This window comes from Vipera ursinii (genome assembly GCF_947247035.1).
Source record: "Vipera ursinii genome assembly, chromosome: 2".
NCBI lineage: Eukaryota > Metazoa > Chordata > Lepidosauria > Squamata > Viperidae > Vipera > Vipera ursinii.
The window spans coordinates 123652865-123672169 of record NC_139513.1 but is presented as its reverse complement, the minus strand read 5'-3'; the positions used below and the strand labels follow the sequence as shown (position 1 = coordinate 123672169).

At 41.3% G+C, this 19305-nt stretch overlaps 1 protein-coding gene across 4 annotated transcripts in view; it reads left to right on the top strand.

Moving 5' to 3' along the window:
- Positions 1 to 2553: 2553 nt before the first annotated feature.
- The window catches only part of SLC16A3 (solute carrier family 16 member 3), a 35324-nt gene continuing 18572 nt past the window's right edge, over positions 2554 to 19305 (top strand). For all 4 annotated transcript variants that reach the window (XR_014491257.1, XR_014491258.1, XM_083352993.1 and 1 more), the window contains exon 1: positions 2554 to 2574. The gene's annotated coding sequence lies outside the window, so the exon portion shown is untranslated. The remainder of the gene's footprint in view (positions 2575 to 19305) is intronic.

Genomic DNA, 19305 nt, shown 5'->3' with positions numbered 1-19305 from the left:
TTGGATTTTATTTATTTATTTATTTATTGATGGGATTTATATCCCACCCTATCTCCCGAAGGACTCAGGGCGGCTAACAACAAAACATATAATAAGTACAGAAATCAAGATAAAAATAAAATTGAGAACATCTGTGCAATAAATTAAAATTAGAGAATTTAAAAATAAATTAAAAATTCTAAATATAAATTAATTAAAATGCCTGTCAGTCCAGGTCAGCCTGGTGGAACAGGAGTGTTTTGAGGCCGCGGCGAAAGGATTGGAGGTTTTGGGCCATCCGAAGCTCAGGCGGGAGCTGATTCCATAGGGCTGGCGCTCCCACAGAGAAGGCCCTCCCCCTGGGGGTCGCCAACCGACATTGCCTAGCTGACGGTACCCTGAGGAGGCCTTCTCTGTGTGAGCGTACTGGATGATGGGAATTTGTTCCCGGCAGCAGATGGTCCTGCAAGTATCCCGGACCTAAGCCATGTAGGGCTTTAAAGGTAAGTACCAGCACCTTAAATCTCACCCGGAGGGCAACTGGTAGCCAATGCAGCTCACGCAGGAGGGGTGTAATATGGGAGTATCGGGGAGCTCCCATCACAACCCGTGCAGCTGCATTCTGCACCAGCTGAAGCCTCCGGGTGGTCTTCAAGGGCAGCCCCATGTAGAGAGCATTACAGTAATCAATACGGGAGGTAACGAGTGCGTGGGTGACTGTACGTAGGGCATCTCGGTCCAAAAAGGGGCGCAATTGGTATATAAGACGAATCTGTGCAAATGCCCCCCTAGCCACGGCTCCAATATGATCTTCAAAACTGAGTCGTGAATCTAGGAGGACGCCCAGATTGCATGCTCTATCAATGGGAGGTAATATCTCTCCTCCTATAGTCAGAGATGGAACCTCTTGGACTAAACGAGATGACGGTATGTACAGCCACTCAGTCTTGGCCGGGTTGAGTCGAAGCCTGTTTTCTCCCATCCAAATCTGTACCGCTTCCAGGCAACGGGACATCACATCGAGGGCATCACTGGGTTGGTTCGGGGTAGAGATGAATAGCTGGGTATCATCAGCATATTGATGATATTTCACCCTGAAGCTACAATTTTGCAATTGTTCACTAACATAAATGCTAATCATGGTAGCATTGTGATCATTCTTTCCAGTTAATAGCAGTCACGTATTAGATAACATCATTGGGATTGTGTCAACAGTTTTTGACTTTTTCTCATAAGAAGAATTCAATTCAATGTTATTTTATTACAGGCTTTAGCCAGCAAATAAAATAAACACAAGAAAAAAAATACCACATCGTTTTTTACAGCAATTAATCTTATTTTCCACTTTATGCTAAATAACACAACTTTGCAGCACTGTACTTTGCCTGAAAAAAGCTTACCAGCAAGCAGAAAATCAGTGTAGAAAATATTTGATTAAGTGGGGATTGTTACAAGGGGTGCAGTATTGTATAAAATTTAATAGTGTGAAAAAACATCTGCAATCAATTTTACCTTTTATGAACCACAGACATATTGTGATATTTGTTCTTGTAACAACAAATGGAGGTTGTTACAGCAAGCCCAAGTAAAGATCATCTTTGTGAAAAGAAATGTTCTGCTTCCAGATAATTTTGGGTATTCTTAACACAGACAAAATTGTATAGCAGCCTCAATAAATTTTAACTACTCATGCCTTTTCTTTCTATTACTACCTTGAAAACAGTTTGCAGGACAAAGTGTTTTCAGAATTTAGAAGATTTCTAATTTCTACTTTGGGTCTGACCACATGATAATGTTTGGATAATCTGAATGTTAACCATCTCCTCTTTGCTACTGAACTAAATCCAATTCTGATTCTATAGGTATAGTTTTCTGCTATTTCCTTTGTCTGTTTTTGCCTTAGTTCTGTCTATGTACTTGCTGGTCCTGGATAAACTGTTTGAATCGTCACTGTGGCTCACAATCATTCCTGATGCACTTCAGTGCCCTGGTTCAGCTCTTTCTGATTCGGATGTAATCCATGTGCTCACAGCTTCTTTGACTTTCCCGATGCCCGATTCCCACCATCGATGCATATCTTCCTCCCACCTCCACCCATCCATCACTTTCTTGCTCCTCTGGTTGGTCCCACCCATTCTCATCCCTAAAGCTGGGCATCTCTGCTTGTTGTTCGGATGACTTCCTCACTTGCCGTCCACGCCCAGCATTTGCCCGCTGCTCCATCCCCACCCGTAGCTATTTGGACTTGGGCTTGCCGAAACCAAGCCCCCGAATTCCGATCCGATCCAACTTGCTACCCCATCTCTCCTTGTGGTTCCCCAAATCGCTGTCCGCCTGCTCCGACTCGGGGAGGGATGGAAAATTCTGCCTTTGAAGGAGCCTTTGGGAGGCGCTAGGACCCAACCTTCGGGCGGTCCCGCTTGGCTCAGCCGGGCAGTCAGTGACGTGTTTACCGACCGGCTAGCAGCGCTGCTCTGAAGCTACGGGGGCTAAATCGCCTCCGGACAGGAGCGTCCACAGCTCGCAGCGCGCACCGGGACCGGCCGACTGTCTGAGGCTGCAGCAGGAATCCGGCTCGGCCGTCGCCACCCCCAGGTCAGGGCATGAGTGCGGCGGGATGGCCTGATGGGGGATGGAGGGGGGGGGGTTTACTGTTATTTTAATATTTGTATTTACAGTTTTTAATGGGCATATATTTAATCCTTTGTAACTTTTGTATCTCTGTATTTTTTATGCTTGCCCTGTTCACCGCCCTGAGTCCTCCGGGAGAAGGGCGGTATATAAATAAAATTATTATTATTATTATTATTATTATTATTATTATTATTATTATTATTATTATTATTATTATTATTATTATTATTATTATTATTATTATTATTATTATTATTTATTCCCAGGTAGCTACTCGCAAGAGATGCTCGGTTTGGTGACCGGGGTGCGGGGCTGGGGGGGGGGTGTTGTTCTGGTCGGGATGTCGCCGAGCCGGTCGCGCAGGTGGCACCACCGCGCGAAATCCACCCCTGCCCCGTGCGCCTCGGGCCATTGCGGACTGTCTGCCGGCGCCTACAGGCGGGGAGCAGCCGGCGTACGTGCGTAGCGCCGCGTGGGCGCGCCTCGGTATTACGCTGAGTGGAAAACAAGGAGGGCGCCGGGACCCCGCTGCTCTACTCGCTGCTTCCCTCCGAGAGTTGGCTCGATTCAGCTCTCGGGAGCGGCGAGGGGTGCGGAGGAGAGAAAGGAAGGGGGGGGAGAGGCGGCGGAGGAGGCGCCCCCCCACCCCAGCCCAGAAGAGGAGAGAGGAGGCGGGAGGGGGATTCGGGGAAGAGCTGCTCGGGCTTCCCATGCATCCAGAGCGCTGGAGAGCGCCGAGCCTTCTCCAGCATCTCGTTGCCCGCCTCTTGGCCCCTCCCTCGCCCTCATTCCCCGAGTCTAACCATCTTCGTGACTGCCGAACCGCCGAGCGGTCCGACTTCTCTTGCCGACCCCGATGTAGCCGGCCTGCCTCCTGCTAGCCAGGGGCGTCGTAGCCACGCCGAGCTGATTCTCCCCGCCGGATCAGTCCTTTCCTTTCTTTCTTTGTTTGTTTGTTCCTGCGCGCATCCTTGGCCCGGGGAACGTGCTGCGAGGGAGAGGCGCTCTCCGCTCTTCCTGGCCTTTCTCTCCATCGGCTTCTCCTGCGAGCTAGACCGGCTCACGGAAGACCCAGGGAAGTGCTTTCCTTGGGTCCAGACGGGCGTGTCTGATGAGGGAGCCCACTTGTGCCCCCCCCCCCGGGGATTGCTAAAAGGAGAGGGTTGGAAATGGGGGAGGGGGGGAGAGTCGGGCACGAGGCCATGGTCTGGACCAGGGGTCTTCACACTCGGCCTTTTTATGATTTGTGGACTTCAACTCCCAGAATTCCTCAGCCAGCGTGCCTGGCTGAGGAATTCTGGGAGTTGAAGTCCATTCAAACTCGGCCCTTTTATGATTTGTGGACTTCAACTCCCAGAATTCCTCAGCCAGCGTGCCTGGCTGAGGAATTCTGGGAGTTGAAGTCCACAAGTCATAAAAGGGCTGAGTTTGAAGACCCCTGGTCTGGACTGTCTATTCTGTAGGATGCCTCTTTGGAAAATGCATTTGTCTCAGAAGCCATTTCATGGTGCTGTGTCTTCCAGTTTAAAGAGCGGCACTGGAAAAGGTTTCTCGCCTTTGATTTTTTTTTTTATTCCTGCCTTTGGGATGGATCCTAACCACAATAGTCAAAGGCTGAGAATCTCTCCCTAATGAGCATCATAATGTTTGGATAATTTTATCCACCTCTTTTTAATTAATAAAAAACTTTTTTCTTAGGTTAATTTATCTCTAGGAACTTTATTTTTCTATTTAATTCTCCTGTATTCACTTTAGTGCGGATTGCCCTCTCCATTCAGTAATCAAGTCCCACTTACTGGCTTCTTCTAATCCAGTATTGTTATTTTTTTGACATAAGTAGGTCATATGCCTGATACTGAAACACCATGTCTAAATCTAAATAACTGTCTCAATCTCATGGATAAATTAATATTTACATTTCACCTAGATTTCTAGGCTAGATTGATTTACTTATCAATTGCCTTATGTGGTTGAGATATTTATCCTGTCTTGTGTGGAATTGTGGATGCTTATTAAATATAAAATCTAACAAAGGAGGTAGTATTTATTAGCATTTGTGATATTAGATTTTAGCTTTACACTAACACTAATTAGATGGTTTGCAGCCAAATCCTCTGACATATGTTCACCTAGAAATCAAATGAATTAGATGTGCATTTCCAAATAATTATTTGAAGGTTACAGAAGTACTATTCGAAATGCAATGCTGAATAGAATTTTGAGAATATAGATTAACATATTTGTGGAACGTTTTGGAATGTTTAAGATCATTATTTGTCAATAACTTAGGAAGTTTTTTTTCTAAATTGTGAATAGTAGATCATATCCACTATTCTAATAATAATAGAAGTGGGGAACAATTATGACCATATATTACGATTCGTGCTGGTGTTTCTTTCAATGGCATGATGCCTGGAATCATGGGTTTAGGTCTTTTCAGTTTCTATGTCCTCTGACACTGTCTGCTCTTTCTGAAGGGTAAATTCTCAAGATATACAGCTGCACAACTTATGACTCAGTCTAAAGTCCTGTTCTGCTCTGGGGGCTGCCAGTAAAGTGACACCCTCAACAGTTCTCTGATGGTATTCAGTTCTCCCCATGAGTTTCTTTTGCATCAAGGCAAACATTTTTACAGGTGAGTAATTGCAGTACCTATCAAACACAATCCACTAAGTCCAGAATGATCACTGACCTGCTGGCCTTAGTTTATATTTGCACCCAGAGCAGTTAATAGTGATCATGAAATGAGCCTGTTACTATCATATTGTGACCTCTGGGGTTTAATTTATTCTGCAGAACTGATAGCATTTTTAAAAATAGCATGACATATACAGCTCTGGTTCTGACATACCAATTGTTTTATTTTATTTGATGTTTTAAATATCTTATTGCAAAGCCAGCAAAATAAGGAATTGCTTTCTAGCTAATCTAATGCATCTGTCTATTCCCAGATAGCAACCACTGAAACTTTTTAAGCTTGCTACAGTCTCTCTCTCTCTCTCTCTCTTACTCTATCTCTATCTGGCAGCTTGACATTTCTTAGAATTTTGAGTATAATATGTGCATGCATAGAGTGTGTGCTCAGAAATGATACTGCTTTTTTATTGGATAATCTTTGTAGATTCATATTACAGTATTAGTTTTCAGCTATTCTAGAAGAAGGATCAGAAATGGCAGTTGGAACAGGCAACTGGATAAAGTACCAATATGATAAGAAAACCTTTTAAAAAAGTTTTATTATTTTTGAACAGAGTTCAATAATAATTATTCAACAAAAGTGTGTTGTCTGAGTATCTTATTCACTAATATAAATTCCAAAACATAATTATTTTATATAACTCTACATTTGAGGGTGAAAAATATATCCCCAAATATTTAACCCTTTTAACAATTTCAATTCCCGTTTACTCTTCTAAAACCGCCTTTTATGATGCTATCATATTCTTAAACAACATTTTAATTTTTGTATGTTAAACTTAAATCCAAAAACTTTCCCTTATTGCATTATTATCTCCTTCAGTTATACAACTAAATCTTCAGGCTCGTCTCATTCGACTAGAAGCAGCACGCCTCCTCCAATTTCTGGCCTTCTCCAATGATACTGAAATTTGATCCACTCCTGTAACTTTCTCATCTGTCTGCATTGTTCCTTCAGCACCTTGTAAATTCTCTCTGTCGTTGAGACTCTCCCTCACCTTTCTTCTTTGTAGATTCCAAAAGTGGTATGGGGGCTGCTTTTAAAACATTACTATAAAAATCACATGCCTGAATCACCGTAGTAAGACGATGCCTCATACCTTCATAGGTCACCACCATACCCACTGGTATCTCCCATCTGAACTTGATATCATGTCTTAATTCTTGTGCCAAAAAAGCAAATTCATTCCTTCTACTTAAAATTCTTGGAGGGATCTCTTTTAAAATCAAGACTTCTTGCTCAGCAATTGCAAATTCAGTATTGTAGGAGGCTTGAATAACCTCATTTCTAATCGCTCTCTTTGTAAAATAAACAACCACATCTCTGGGTAATCTAATATAAATTCCTAATCCCTAAATCTTTTCTCCCCTTCATAGATTACTGCCTTGTCGTGGCGAAGGGGCTTGCGTAATTCAATGAAGCTATGAGCTATGCCGTGCAGGGCCACCCAAGACGGAAAGGTCATAGCAGAGAGTTCTGACAAAACGTGATCCACTGGAGAAGGAAATGGCAAACCACTCCAGTATCTTTGCCATGAAAACCCTATGGACAGTACCAAAAGGCAAAACGATATGATGCTGGAAGATGAACCCCTCAGGTCGGAAGGCGTCCAATATGCTACTGGGGAAGAGCAGAGGGCTAGTACTAGTAGCGCCAGAAAGAATGAAGTGACTGGGCCAAAGCCGAAAGGACGCTCAGCTGTGGATATGTCTGGTGGTGAAAGGAAAGTCCGATGCTGTAAAGATTTTTTCTCCATACCATGAATCAAGGCAAGCTGGACGTGGTCAAACAAGAGATGACAAGACTGAACATCGACATCTTAGGTATCAGTGAACTAAAATGGACAGGAATGGGTGAATTTAATTCAGATGACCATCAGGTATACTACTGCGGGCAAGAATCCCTCAGAAGAAATGGAGTAGCCTTAATAGTCAATAAAAGAGTAGGAAAAGCAATACTAGGATACAATCCTCAAAATGACAGAATGATCTCAGTTTGAATCCAAGGCAAACCATTCAATATCACAGTAGTCCAAGTCTATGCCCCAACCACCGGTGCTGAAGAGGATGAAATTGACCTATTCCATGAAGCCCTACAGCACCTTATAGAACTAACACCAAAAAATGATGTCCTTATCATCATGGGGGATTGGAATACTAAAGTAGGAAGCCAAAAGATAACCGGAATAACAGGCAAGTTTGGCCTTGGAGTACAAAATGAAGCAGGGCACAGGCTGATAGAATTTTGTCAAGAGAATACGATGGTCATAGCAAACACTCTTTTCCAACAACCCAAGAGACGGCTTTACACATGGACATCACCAGACGGTCAACACAGAAATCAGATTGACTATATGCTCTGCAGCCAAAGATGGAGAAGCTCTATACAGTCAGTAAAAACAAGACCAGGAGCTGACTGTGGCTCAGACCATGAGCTTCTCATTGCAAAGTTTAGGCTTAAACTAAAGAAAGTAGGGAAAAGCACTAGGCCAGTCAGGTATGAATTAAATCACATCCCTGTTGAATAAACAGTAGAGGTGAGAAATAGATTTAAGGAATTAGATCTGATAGACAGGGTGCCTGAAGAACTATGGACAGAGGTTTGCAACATTGTACAAGAGGTAGCAACCAAAACCATCCCAAAGAAAAAGAAATGCAAGAAAGCAAAATGGCTGTCTGAGGAAGGTTTGCAAATAGCTGAGGAAAGGAGGGAAGCGAAAGGCAAGGGAGAAAAAGAAAGATACACCCAATTGAATGCAGAATTCCAGAGAATAGCTAGAAGAGATAAGAATGCCTTCTTAAATGAACAGTGCAAAGAAATAGAAGAAAACAATAGAATAGGGAGGACTAGAGATCTTTTCAAGAAATTGGAGAGATGAAGGGAACGTTCAATGCAAAAATGGGCATGATAAAGGACCAAAATGGCAGGGACCTAACAGAGGCAGAAGAGATTAAGAAGAGATGGCAAAATTACACAGAAGAACTATACAAGAATGAGCTTAACGTCCCTGATAATCACAATGAGGTGGTCACTGACCTCGAGCCAGACGTCCTAGAATGTGAAGTGAAGTGGGCCTTAGAAAAGCTGAGCAACAACAAAGCTAGTGGAGGTGACAGTATTCCAGCTGAGCTATTCAAAATCTTAAAAGACGATGCAGTAAAAGTGCTGCACTCAATTTGCCAGCAAATTTGGAAAACTCAACAGTGGCCACAGGATTGGAAAAGATCAGTTTACATTTCAATTCCAAAGAAAGGCAGTGCCAAAGAATGTTCAAACTATTGCACCATTGCACTCATTTCTCATGCTAGTAAAGTTATGCTTAAAATCCTACAAGCTAGACTTCAGCAGTATGTGGATCGAGAACTACCAGAAGTACAGGCAGGATTTCGAAGAGGCAGGGGAACTAGAGATCAAATTGCTAACATACGCTGGATCACGGAGAAAGCTAGAAACTTCCAGAAAAACATCTACTTCTGCTTCATTGACTATGCTAAAGCCTTTGATTGTGTGGATCACAACAAACTGTGGCAAGTCCTTAAAGAGATGGGTGTACCAGACCATCTTATTTGTCTCTTGAGAAACCTATATGCGGGCCAAGAAGCAACAGTGAGAACTGGACACGGAACCACTGATTGGTTCAAAATTGGGAAAGGAGTCCAGCAAGGCTGTATACTGTCGCCCTGCCTATTTAACTTATATGCAGAGCACATCATGAGAAAGGCAGGGCTATATGAATCAAAAGTTGGAATTAAGATTGCTGGAAGAAATATCAACAACCTAAGATATGCAGATGATACCACTCTAATGGCAGAAAGTGAAGAGGAACTGAAGAGTCTCTTGTTGCGAGTGAAGAAGGAGAGTGCAAAAGTTGGGTTGAAACTAAACATTAAGAAAACCAAGATCATGGCATCCGGCCCTCTCAATTCCTGGCAAATAGATGGGGAAGAAATGGAGGTAGTGACAGATTTTATTTTCCTGGGCTCCAAGATCACTGCAGATGGGGACTGTAGCCAAGAAATTAAAAGACGCTTGCTCCTCGGGAGGAAAGCCATGGCAAATCTAGACAGCACACTAAAAAGCAGAGATATCACCCTGTCAACAAAAGCGCGTATAGTCAAGGCTATGGTCTTCCCAGTTGCAATGTATGGCAGTGAAAGTTGGACCATAAAAAAGGCTGAGCGCCAAAGAATTGAGGCCTTTGAACTCTGGTGCTGGAGAAGACTGCTGCGAGTCCCTTGGACTGCAAGGCGATCAAACCGGTCAGTCCTAGAGGAGATCAACCCTGACTGCTCTTTAGAAGGCCAGATCCTGAAGCTAAAACTCAAATACTTTGGCCACCTAATGAGAAGGAAGGACTCACTGGAGAAGAGCCTAATGCTTGGAAAGATTGAGGGCAAGAGAAGAAAGGGACGACAGAGAATGAGGTGGCTGGATGGAGTCACTGAAGCAGTAGGAGTGAACTTAAATGGACTCCAGAAGATGGTAGAGGACAGGAAGGCCTGGAGGAATGTTGTCCATGGGGTCGCGATGGGTCGGACACGACTTCACAGCTAACAACAACAAATCTTTTCTCTAACCATTGATAAAATACAACCCAAGTTTGAAAATATTCTGTTTCTTCTTTTTCTTTCAACTTTAAAGTAAGTCTGTCCATTTCTGCACAGTCTAATATTTTTTTTTGATTACTTCCTCTTCTGGTGGTATTTTTTCGTTCTTCCAGTATTGTGCAAATATAATTCTTGCTGCTGTTATCACATGTAGAATCAAATTTGTACTTTGTTTATCAAGTTTTTGTGGCATTATACCTAGTAAAAAAAAATTCAGGTTTATAGTCTATGTGTTTCTCTAACATTTTTTTCTAACCAAGTGTAGATTATTGCCCAATATCTCCATGCTTTAACACATGTCCACCACATATGATAGTAAGTACCTGATTTGTGTTTACATTTCCAACATTTCTCTGACATGTTTTTAAACATTTTTGCTAAGCTTGTTGGTGGCAAATGCCATCTATAAAACATTTTATATAAGTTTTCTTATATAAAGCTGACATTGTCAATTTATAGTTTCTTTCCCACAAACTTTGCCACTTTTCTAAGTCTATATTATATCCAAAATTCTTTGCCCATACTATCATTGTCTCTTTTACTTGTTCATCTTCCATTTTGAAATTTAATAAGAAATTGTACATTTTTTTGATTAACTTTTCATCAGAAGTTAATAATGTCTGATCAAGCATAGTCTGTTCTTGGTAAAATCCATACTGTTTAATATCTTTATCCAGTGCTTTTTTTCTAAAGGAAAAAGATGCCGGAATTCACACATCATACAACCCGCCTTGCCTACCCTATAAGGTTCCATCCAAAAAAGGTGCCGGAACTCCATTCTGAGTGTTCTATGAGAAAAAAAGTCTTTATGATATCTGACTTGCATTTGTAAATGTGACCACCATGTTAAATCGATGCCCTGATTTTCCATCTCTTGCCTGGATTTTAAGTTCCCTTCAGAATTTAGAATATCTTTGTATGTCTGTGTTTTATCGAGACTGACTAGATTTGCATGTACGATGCTTCCATTGTTGAAAGCCAACCTGGAATTTTCAAATAAATTTTACATTTTATTTTTCCCAAGTTAATAATAATGCATTTCTTTTTTTAAAAAGAATTTTATTGGATTTTATAGGGTTAGGAATAAAATGGGGTCAGGATTGGGATTAGGGTTTAGGCTGGGGTTGGGGTCAAGGTTGGGGTCAACAATGGGGTTATTCCCCAGTAACATTTTCAATATTTATTAAAAGAGCCTTGGTGGAGCAGTGGGCTAATGCCTCCTTAAGTAACACCAGCTGCCTGCAATTAGTGCAGGTTCAAGTCCCACCAGGCTCAAGGTTGACTCAGCCTTCCATCCTTCTGAGGTAGGTAAAATGAGGACCCAGATTGTTGGGGGCAATAAGCTGACTTTGTAAAATGCCGCTTGGGGGGGGGGGCGAAAGCCCTAATAAGCAGGCATATACATAGAATGAAGGCTGTTGCTAAGCACATTGATTTGTGCTTCTTAGATTGTAAGCCGCCCTGAGTCTTCAGAGAAGGGCGGGATATAAATGGGATTAAAAAAAATATTTAGCAAACAGAATATTGTCTGGATACATATTTTTAACTAATAATAATTAGTATAGTGGTAGATAACAGTAGTATGATTATCATAGATAATATTAATCAATCCGTAACATTCTTCTTACTAGTATGTATTCAAAGTAATATATTCCTTTCTCCCTAATTCGTTTTCCTAGCCATTGATAGAAGTTATCCCATGTTCTAAAGTAAACTGAACTTCCTTCTCTTTAATCTCTAAAGTCAATTTATCCATTTCTGCACATTCTAAAATTTTCTTGATTAGTACTTCAGTTGGTAAATTTTCATTTTTCCAATACTGAGCAAATATAATTCTCGCTGCTGTTAATATATGTAATATTAAATATTTGGTCTCCTTATAATTAACTCCTAATATTCCTAACAAAAACAGTTCTGGTTTAAAATCTGTTTTTAGTCATCTTTTCCAACCATATATGTATCTTAATAGTAATGCATTTCTAATTTAGTGCTTTTGGAAGTATTTACCGTATTTTCTGGCGTATAAGATGACTGGGCGTATAAGACGACCCCCTACATTTCCTGTTAAATTATAGGGTTTGGGCTACACTCACCGTATAAGACTACCCCTCTTCCAACGCACACCAAAGAAAAATTAAAAAACATCAGATTTGATTTTAATATGGTAATTTTAATTCAAATGCTTATGACATGCAAGTGCTTAGTAGGAAAACTGTCACTTATAAACATAAGGCTGTCATCAAACATGTAAACATAAAACAGTGCAAGTAGATTAAACTATAATATAATAATAATAATAATAATAATAATAATAAGAAGAAGAAGAAGAAGAAGAAGAAGTAGTAGTAGTAGTAGTTGGAGGGGACCTTGGAGGTCATCTAGTCCAACCCCCTGCTAAGGCAGGAAACCCTATACCATTTCAGACAAATGGCTGTCCAGTCTCTTCTTAAAAACTTCCAGTGTTGGAGCATTCACCACTTCTGGAGGCAGGTTGTTCCACTGGTTAATTGTTCTAACTTGTCAGGAAGTTTCTCCTTAGTTCTAGGTTGCTTCTCTCCTTGACTAGTTTCCATCCATTGCTTCTTGTCCTGCTTTCAGGTGCTTTGGAGAATAGCTTGGCTCCCTCTGCTTTGTGGCAGCCCCTGAGATATTGGATCACTGCTATCATGTCACCCCTCACCCTTCTCTTCATTAAACTACACATACCCAATTCCAGCAACTGTTCCCTATTTTCCTAATTCACTTTTTCACTTTTCCTAATTCACTCTAAAGCTTTCCCTGCGCAGAGCCTTAAGTAACACCAGCTGCCTGCAATTAGTGCAGGTTCGCATCTCACCAGGCTCAAGGTTGACTCAGCTTTCCATCCTTCCAAGGTAGGTAAAATGAGGACCCAGATTGTTGGGGGCAATAAGCTGACTTTGTAATAATGCTGCTTGGGGTGTGTGTGAAAGCCCTAATAAACAGGCATATACACAGAATGAAGGCTATTGCTAAGCACATTGATTTGTGCTTTAAATTGTAAGCCACCCTGAGTCTTCGGAGAAGGGCAGGATATAAACGGGATTTAAAAAAAAAGACCAAATGGGAGATCCACTCCAGGTTTTCTAGCCAGCCCGCCTAGTTCCTGAGTCAAATGTGTCCTTAGAGCTAAGCCGCTGCTCTGGCTGCTGCCTTCCCCACCTGCCTTTCAAGTTGGGATATGCTACAGCTGCTCTTCAACTTTAGAAGGAAAGATGCCCAGACCCCAGCCTGTAAAAAATCACAGACTTCTCCAATTGGTCCCGCTTTCCCTGCGCAGACTAAATGGGAGATCCGCTCCAGGTTTTCCAGCCAGCCCTGTCCCTAAATTTTCAGCACCCGGCGTATAAGACGACCTCTGATTTTTAAGAAGATTTTCATGGGTTAAAAAGTAGTCTTATATGCTGGAAAATACGGTATGTATTTTATTTTTCCCGTACCATAGAAAAGCATGCCAACCAAGTTGCCGGTCATGCCCCTCCAGATACAGCAGTCTTTTATTTTTAGGAGTTATCCATTCTTTTATCCATGTTAACACTGATGTTTGATAATATAAAAACCAATCTGGCAAGCCAAAGCCTCCATTTCCCTTGGCTTCTTTTAACATTTTCAATTTAATTCTAGTTTTCTTTCCTTGCCAGATAAATTTTTAAATTAGAGAGTTTAAATCTTCAAAGAATTTTTCCTCCAGTTTTATAGGTATTGTTTGAAATAAAAATATTTTTCGTAATATATTCATTTTCACCGTAGCAATTCTTCCTAACATTGACAGTTGAAGATTCTTCCATTTTTCCAAATCTTTATTTGGTTTAACAATTTAATGTAACTATCTTCTTTTATTGTTGAACATCTTGCTGTCAAATATATTCCCAAATATTTGACCTTTTCTATTTTTTCTGATAATTGCTTTTTTTGTTTATCTGTAAAATTTTTAACTATCACTTTAGTTTTTTCTCTATTTATCTTTAATCCTGCTATCTCTCCAAATTGTTCTATCTTTTCCAACAGTTTAGGAATGTCTCTAAAGGTTCCTTTAGAATGAATACCAAATCATCTGCAAATGCTTGCAGTTTGTAGGTTTCACCTTTTATTTTCAATCCTTTAATTTCTGGATCTTGCCTAATGTTTCTATTTAAAACTTCCAAAGTTAAGATAAATAGCAATGGGGATAATGGACATCCTTGTCTTGTGCCTTTTTGTATATCAAAATTCTCTGTGTAATCCCCATTTACAATTACATTTGCTGATTGTTTCTGATATATTGTCTGAATCGCATTTATAAAGTTTGGACCAAAGTCCATTGTTTTAATTGTTGAATCATAAATTGCCAAGGAACATTATCAAATGCCTTTTGGGCGTCTAAAAATACTAGTGCTAGTTGTTTCCCTGGATGAAGTTCATAATATTCCAATGCATCTAGTATTACCCTCAAATTATTTTTTTATTTATCTCTTTGGCAAAAATCCATTTTGATCTGGGTATATAAATTCAGTCAAAAGTCTTTTCAGCCTCAGCTATTATTGAAGTGAAGATTTTATAGTCCACATTATATCGGTCTATAGTTTTTGATATGGGTCAGATCTGAGACCTCTTTGGGTATCAAAGTAACATTAGCTTCCGTCCATGAATTTGGGAGTTTTGCCTCCAATAGAAGTTAATTACATACATTTTTCAATGGTGAACTTAATATATCTTGTAAACATTTATAAAACTCTGCCGGGAGTCCATCTGGTCCCAGTGTTTTTTATTTTTTTGTCTTTTCATTGCCTCTGTCAATTCCATCATTGTTATTTTTTCATTTAACATACCGTAGTCTTAAACTTTTTTGGAATTTTTGGTAAATTATTTTCTTCCATATATTGAGTCACTTTCTCCCACTTTCATATTGTGAAAAAAGTAAGGTTCTACATTTAGGCAGGAAAAATCAAATGCACAGGTATAGTATAGGTGGTACCTTGCTCGATAGCAGTAACTGTGAGAGAGATCTTGGAGTCCTAGTGGACTGCAGTGTGCTGCAGCTGCCAAAAAAGCCAACACACTGCTAGGCTGCATTAACAGAGGGATAGAATCAAGATCATGTGAAGTACTAATACCACTTTACAATGCCTTGGTAAGGCCACACCTGGAATACTGCATCCAGTTTTGGTCACCACGATGTAAAAAAGATGTTGAGACTCTAGAAAGAGTACAGAGAAGAACAACAAAGATGATTGGGGGACTGGAGGCTAAAACATATAGGGAACGGTTGCTGGAATTGGGTATGTGCAGTTTAATGAAGAGAAGGATGAGGGGTGACATGATAGCAGTGTTCCAATATCTCAGGGGTTGCCACAGAGAAGAGGGAGTCAAATTATTCTCCAAAGCACCTGAAAGCAGGACAAGAAGCAACGGATGGAAACTAGTCAAGGAGAGAAGCAACCAAGAACTAAGGAGAAACTTCCTGACAGTTAGAACAACTAACCAGTGGAACAACCTGCCTCCAGAAGTGGTGAATGCTCCAACACTGGAAGTTTTTAAGAAGAGACTGGACAGCCATTTGTCTGAAATGGTATAGGGTTTCCTGCCTTAGCAGGGGGTTGGACTAGATGACCTCCAAGGTCCCTTCCAACTTATTATTATTATTATTATTATTATTATTATTATTATTATTATTATTATTATTATTATTATTATTATTATTATTATTATTATATAGTTTCTCATAGTATTCTTTAATTATCTTTTTTATTTCTTCATTTTTAAATTGTAAACAGCCTTTTTCATCTACTAAATTGTTTATCAATTTTTTCTCCTGTTTTTTAAGTTTATAAGCTAACCATCTTCCTGGTTTGTTTATATTTTCAAAAAAGTTTTGCTTTGCTCTTTTAATTTGTTGTGCCAATTTTTCTGATTCTATTAAATTTAATTTATGTTTTATTTCCATTTGTCTTTTCAATATTTTCTTTTGTGGGTTTATTTGTAGTTCAAGTTCTAATTTTTTAAAATTCTTCTCTTAACAACTGACATTGTCGTCTCTTATTTTTTTTCGCCATGTATGTTATCGCTACGCCTCAAAAATATGCTTTAGCTGTATCCCATACATTTTCTAATGTTGTATCTTCTTTTTTATTTTCTTTGAAGAAAAATACCATTTCTTTTGTTACTAAGTCTATAAATTCTTTCTCTTTTAATATAGATTGATTCAAAGTCCATCTTAATTTTTCCTGCATTCCTTTCCACACCATTTTTAAGGGTTTATTATCTGCCCAAGTACCTAATTCTATTTCAGTTCTCTGCATTTTAACCCTTAATTCAGGTGTCATCCAAATCATATCAATTCTGGACCAAGATTTATGACTATTAGAATAAAATGTGTATTGTGATTTTCCTGGGTTTCTTTCTCTCCAGATATAATCTTTTTCTTCCTTGTTTCCCTGATTTACTGCTTTTATAGTCTAATGTCCCATCTATTATTGCATTGAAATCCCCAATTAAGCATATATTTTGATATTCCATTTCTACTATTTTTCTGTGAAGGTTTTGATAAAATTCTTCTTGTTTATTATTTAAGGCATGTATTGCTATCAAAAGTATCTGTTTTTGATTTAAAAATATTTTTACCAATAATATTCTTCCTTCTTCATCTGCATAAGTCATTTTGGAATCTCTTGTCTCTTTGACATATATAACTACTCCTCTCTTTTTTTTTTGTTGAGCTGATTTATAATAAAGTTTTCCAAGTTTTGGATTTTCCAAAAATTTATGATGTTGTTTTTTTATGTGTGTCTCTTGCAAACAAATTATATCAATGTTTAATTTCTGTAGTGGTTTGAAAATTCTTTTCCTTTTTGATGGGGAATTCAATCCATTTATATTCACTGAAAAAAATCCATTTTTCTTCTTCAATTGGTTTACTTATATTTAGGTCTTGTTGATCTCGTAATCCTCTGCTCTTTTACTATTCCCTCATCTTCTTGATTCATCTTCTCATTTTCCTCTTCCACCTGTGTAATTGTTTCCTCTATTGTTTGTTCTGTCTGTTTCTGGCTTTTTCCATCCCCTTGTTGATATTGTGTTCTTTCTCCCAGAAATGCTTTATAATTTAAAGAATACACTTCAGAAATCTGTGATAGGTAACTAATGACACAAAAATCATCAAATGTGCGTGCACCCAGAAACATTATTGTGCAATAAAATCCAGAGGTTGATATCTCAGCAGCTCTACATAGTTAACAGCCTTCTGTTACAAGGAAAGAAGTTGCTTTAGGAAGAGAAAGCAAAGTAGCAAAGTATTTGGAAATACACATATCTTTTTGACTACACTTCAGAAGATATTTTTCCAACACACAAAGACAAAAGTTGAATCCTGATGGTTATCAAGTTTTTGACACCTTGCTAGGCTAGGTCACAGGTCGGCAACCTGCGGCTCCGGAGCCGCATGCGGCTCTTTGAGCCGTCTCTTGCGGCTCCCAGCAAGAGCAACGGGCAGTGGTGCGCGCGCACCTCTCCAAATGGAGAGTGGCACCGCCCGTTTGGAGAGGTGCACGCGCACCTCCCCGAATGGGCGGAGGTGCGCGCGCACCTCCCCAAACCTTTGGAGAGGTGCGCGCGTACCTCCGCGCGAATGGGCAGCGGTGCCGCTCTTTCAGGAAGCTGCCGCGGCCCGTCTTGTGAAGCTGCCGAAAGCGGCAGCTTAGCAGACGGGCCGCGGCAGCTTCCTGAAAGAGCGGCGCCCCTGCCCATTCCGAGAGGTGCGCGCGCACCTCTCCGAACGACCGGAGTTGCGCGCGCACCTCCCCAAACCTTTGGGGAGGTGCGCGCGTACCTCCGCGCGAACGGGCAGCGGTGCCGCTCTTTCAGGAAGCTGCTGCGGCCCGTCTTGTGAAGCTGCCGAAAGCGGCAGCTTAGTAGACGGGCCGCGGAGCTTCCTGAAAGAGCGGCGCCCCTGCCCATTCCGAGAGGTGCGCGCGCACCTCTCCGAACGACCGGAGTTGCGCGCGCACCTCCCCAAACCTTTGGGGAGGTGCGCGCGTACCTCCGCGCGAACGGGCAGCGGTGCCGCTCTTTCAGGAAGCTGCCGCGGCCCGTCTTGTGAAGCTGCCGAAAGCGGCAGCTTAGCAGACGGGCCGCGGAGCTTCCTGAAAGAGCGGCGCCCCTGCCCATTCCGAGAGGTGCGCGCGCACCTCTCCGAACGACCGGAGTTGCGCGCGCACCTCCCCAAACCTTTGGGGAGGTGCGCGCGTACCTCCGCGCGAACGGGCAGCGGTGCCGCTCTTTCAGGAAGCTGCCGCTTTCGGCAGCTTCACAAGACGGGCCGCGGCAGCTTCCTCAAAGAGCGGCACCGCTGCCCATTCGCGCGGAGGTTCGCGCGCACCTCCGGTCGTTCGGAGAGGTGCGCGCGCACCTCTCGGAATGGGCAGGGGCGCCGCTCTTTCAGGAAGCTGCCACGGGCCCGTCTGCAAAGCTGCCGAAAGCGGCAGCTTTGCAGACGGGCCGTCGCCGTCGGGCAACCGGGAACCGGTTCCATCTCATTTTTAAAAAAAATGGCAGCCGCGTGCGTCCGCGCATGCGCAAAAAACCTTTTTGCGCATGCACGTGCATGGACACACGCACGCGGCTCCCTCTTTTTTTAATTTGTGATGGAACCGGTTCCCAGTGGCTCTTTTTCTTTTTTAGGTTGCCGACCCCTGGGCTAGGTGGTACTCGGATGTTGCCATATCCTAAAAGTGGTACAATGGATGAAAAGGTTGAAAAGCCCTGCTCTATATCGTTCATCAAAATCCTCTGCCTTCCACATTGAGTCCGAACGATATCTTGTGTTATTCCAGTTGATTAAAATCCCTTTTGGCATCAGCCATCTAAAATTTACTCCTTTTGCAATCAGCTTTGTTGTCAAGAAATGATATTGTCTTTGAGTATCCCTTATTCTTTTGGGAATCTGTTTCAGCACTACTACTTCTTTATCTTGTAATGGATCATCTCTAACTCATCTTAATATCTCATCCCTCATTGTTTTCTTTATAAATCTTACATGGAGCTCTCTGGGCAATTTGTGTTTCCTTGCATTTCTTGAATTCATTCTAAATATTTCATCTACTTCTTGCTGCATCTCCGGTCTTTCCATTTCTAGGGCCTCTGATAATAGATTAATAATCACCTCTGCTATATTTTCCTCTTTATCTTCAGGTATGTTCTGAAATCTCAAACAGTGTACTGCCTTCTCCATTTCCAAAGCAGCGACCGCTCTGTATAGTTTTGGTTTGCTTGTTCTAATCTTTCCTTCTCTGTCATTAGTGCTTCAATGTTTTTCTCAGTATCTTCTGATTGATCTTCCACCTTCTGAATTTTTTGTTCATTTTTAAGGATCATTTGTTGGTGAACCTCAAATTC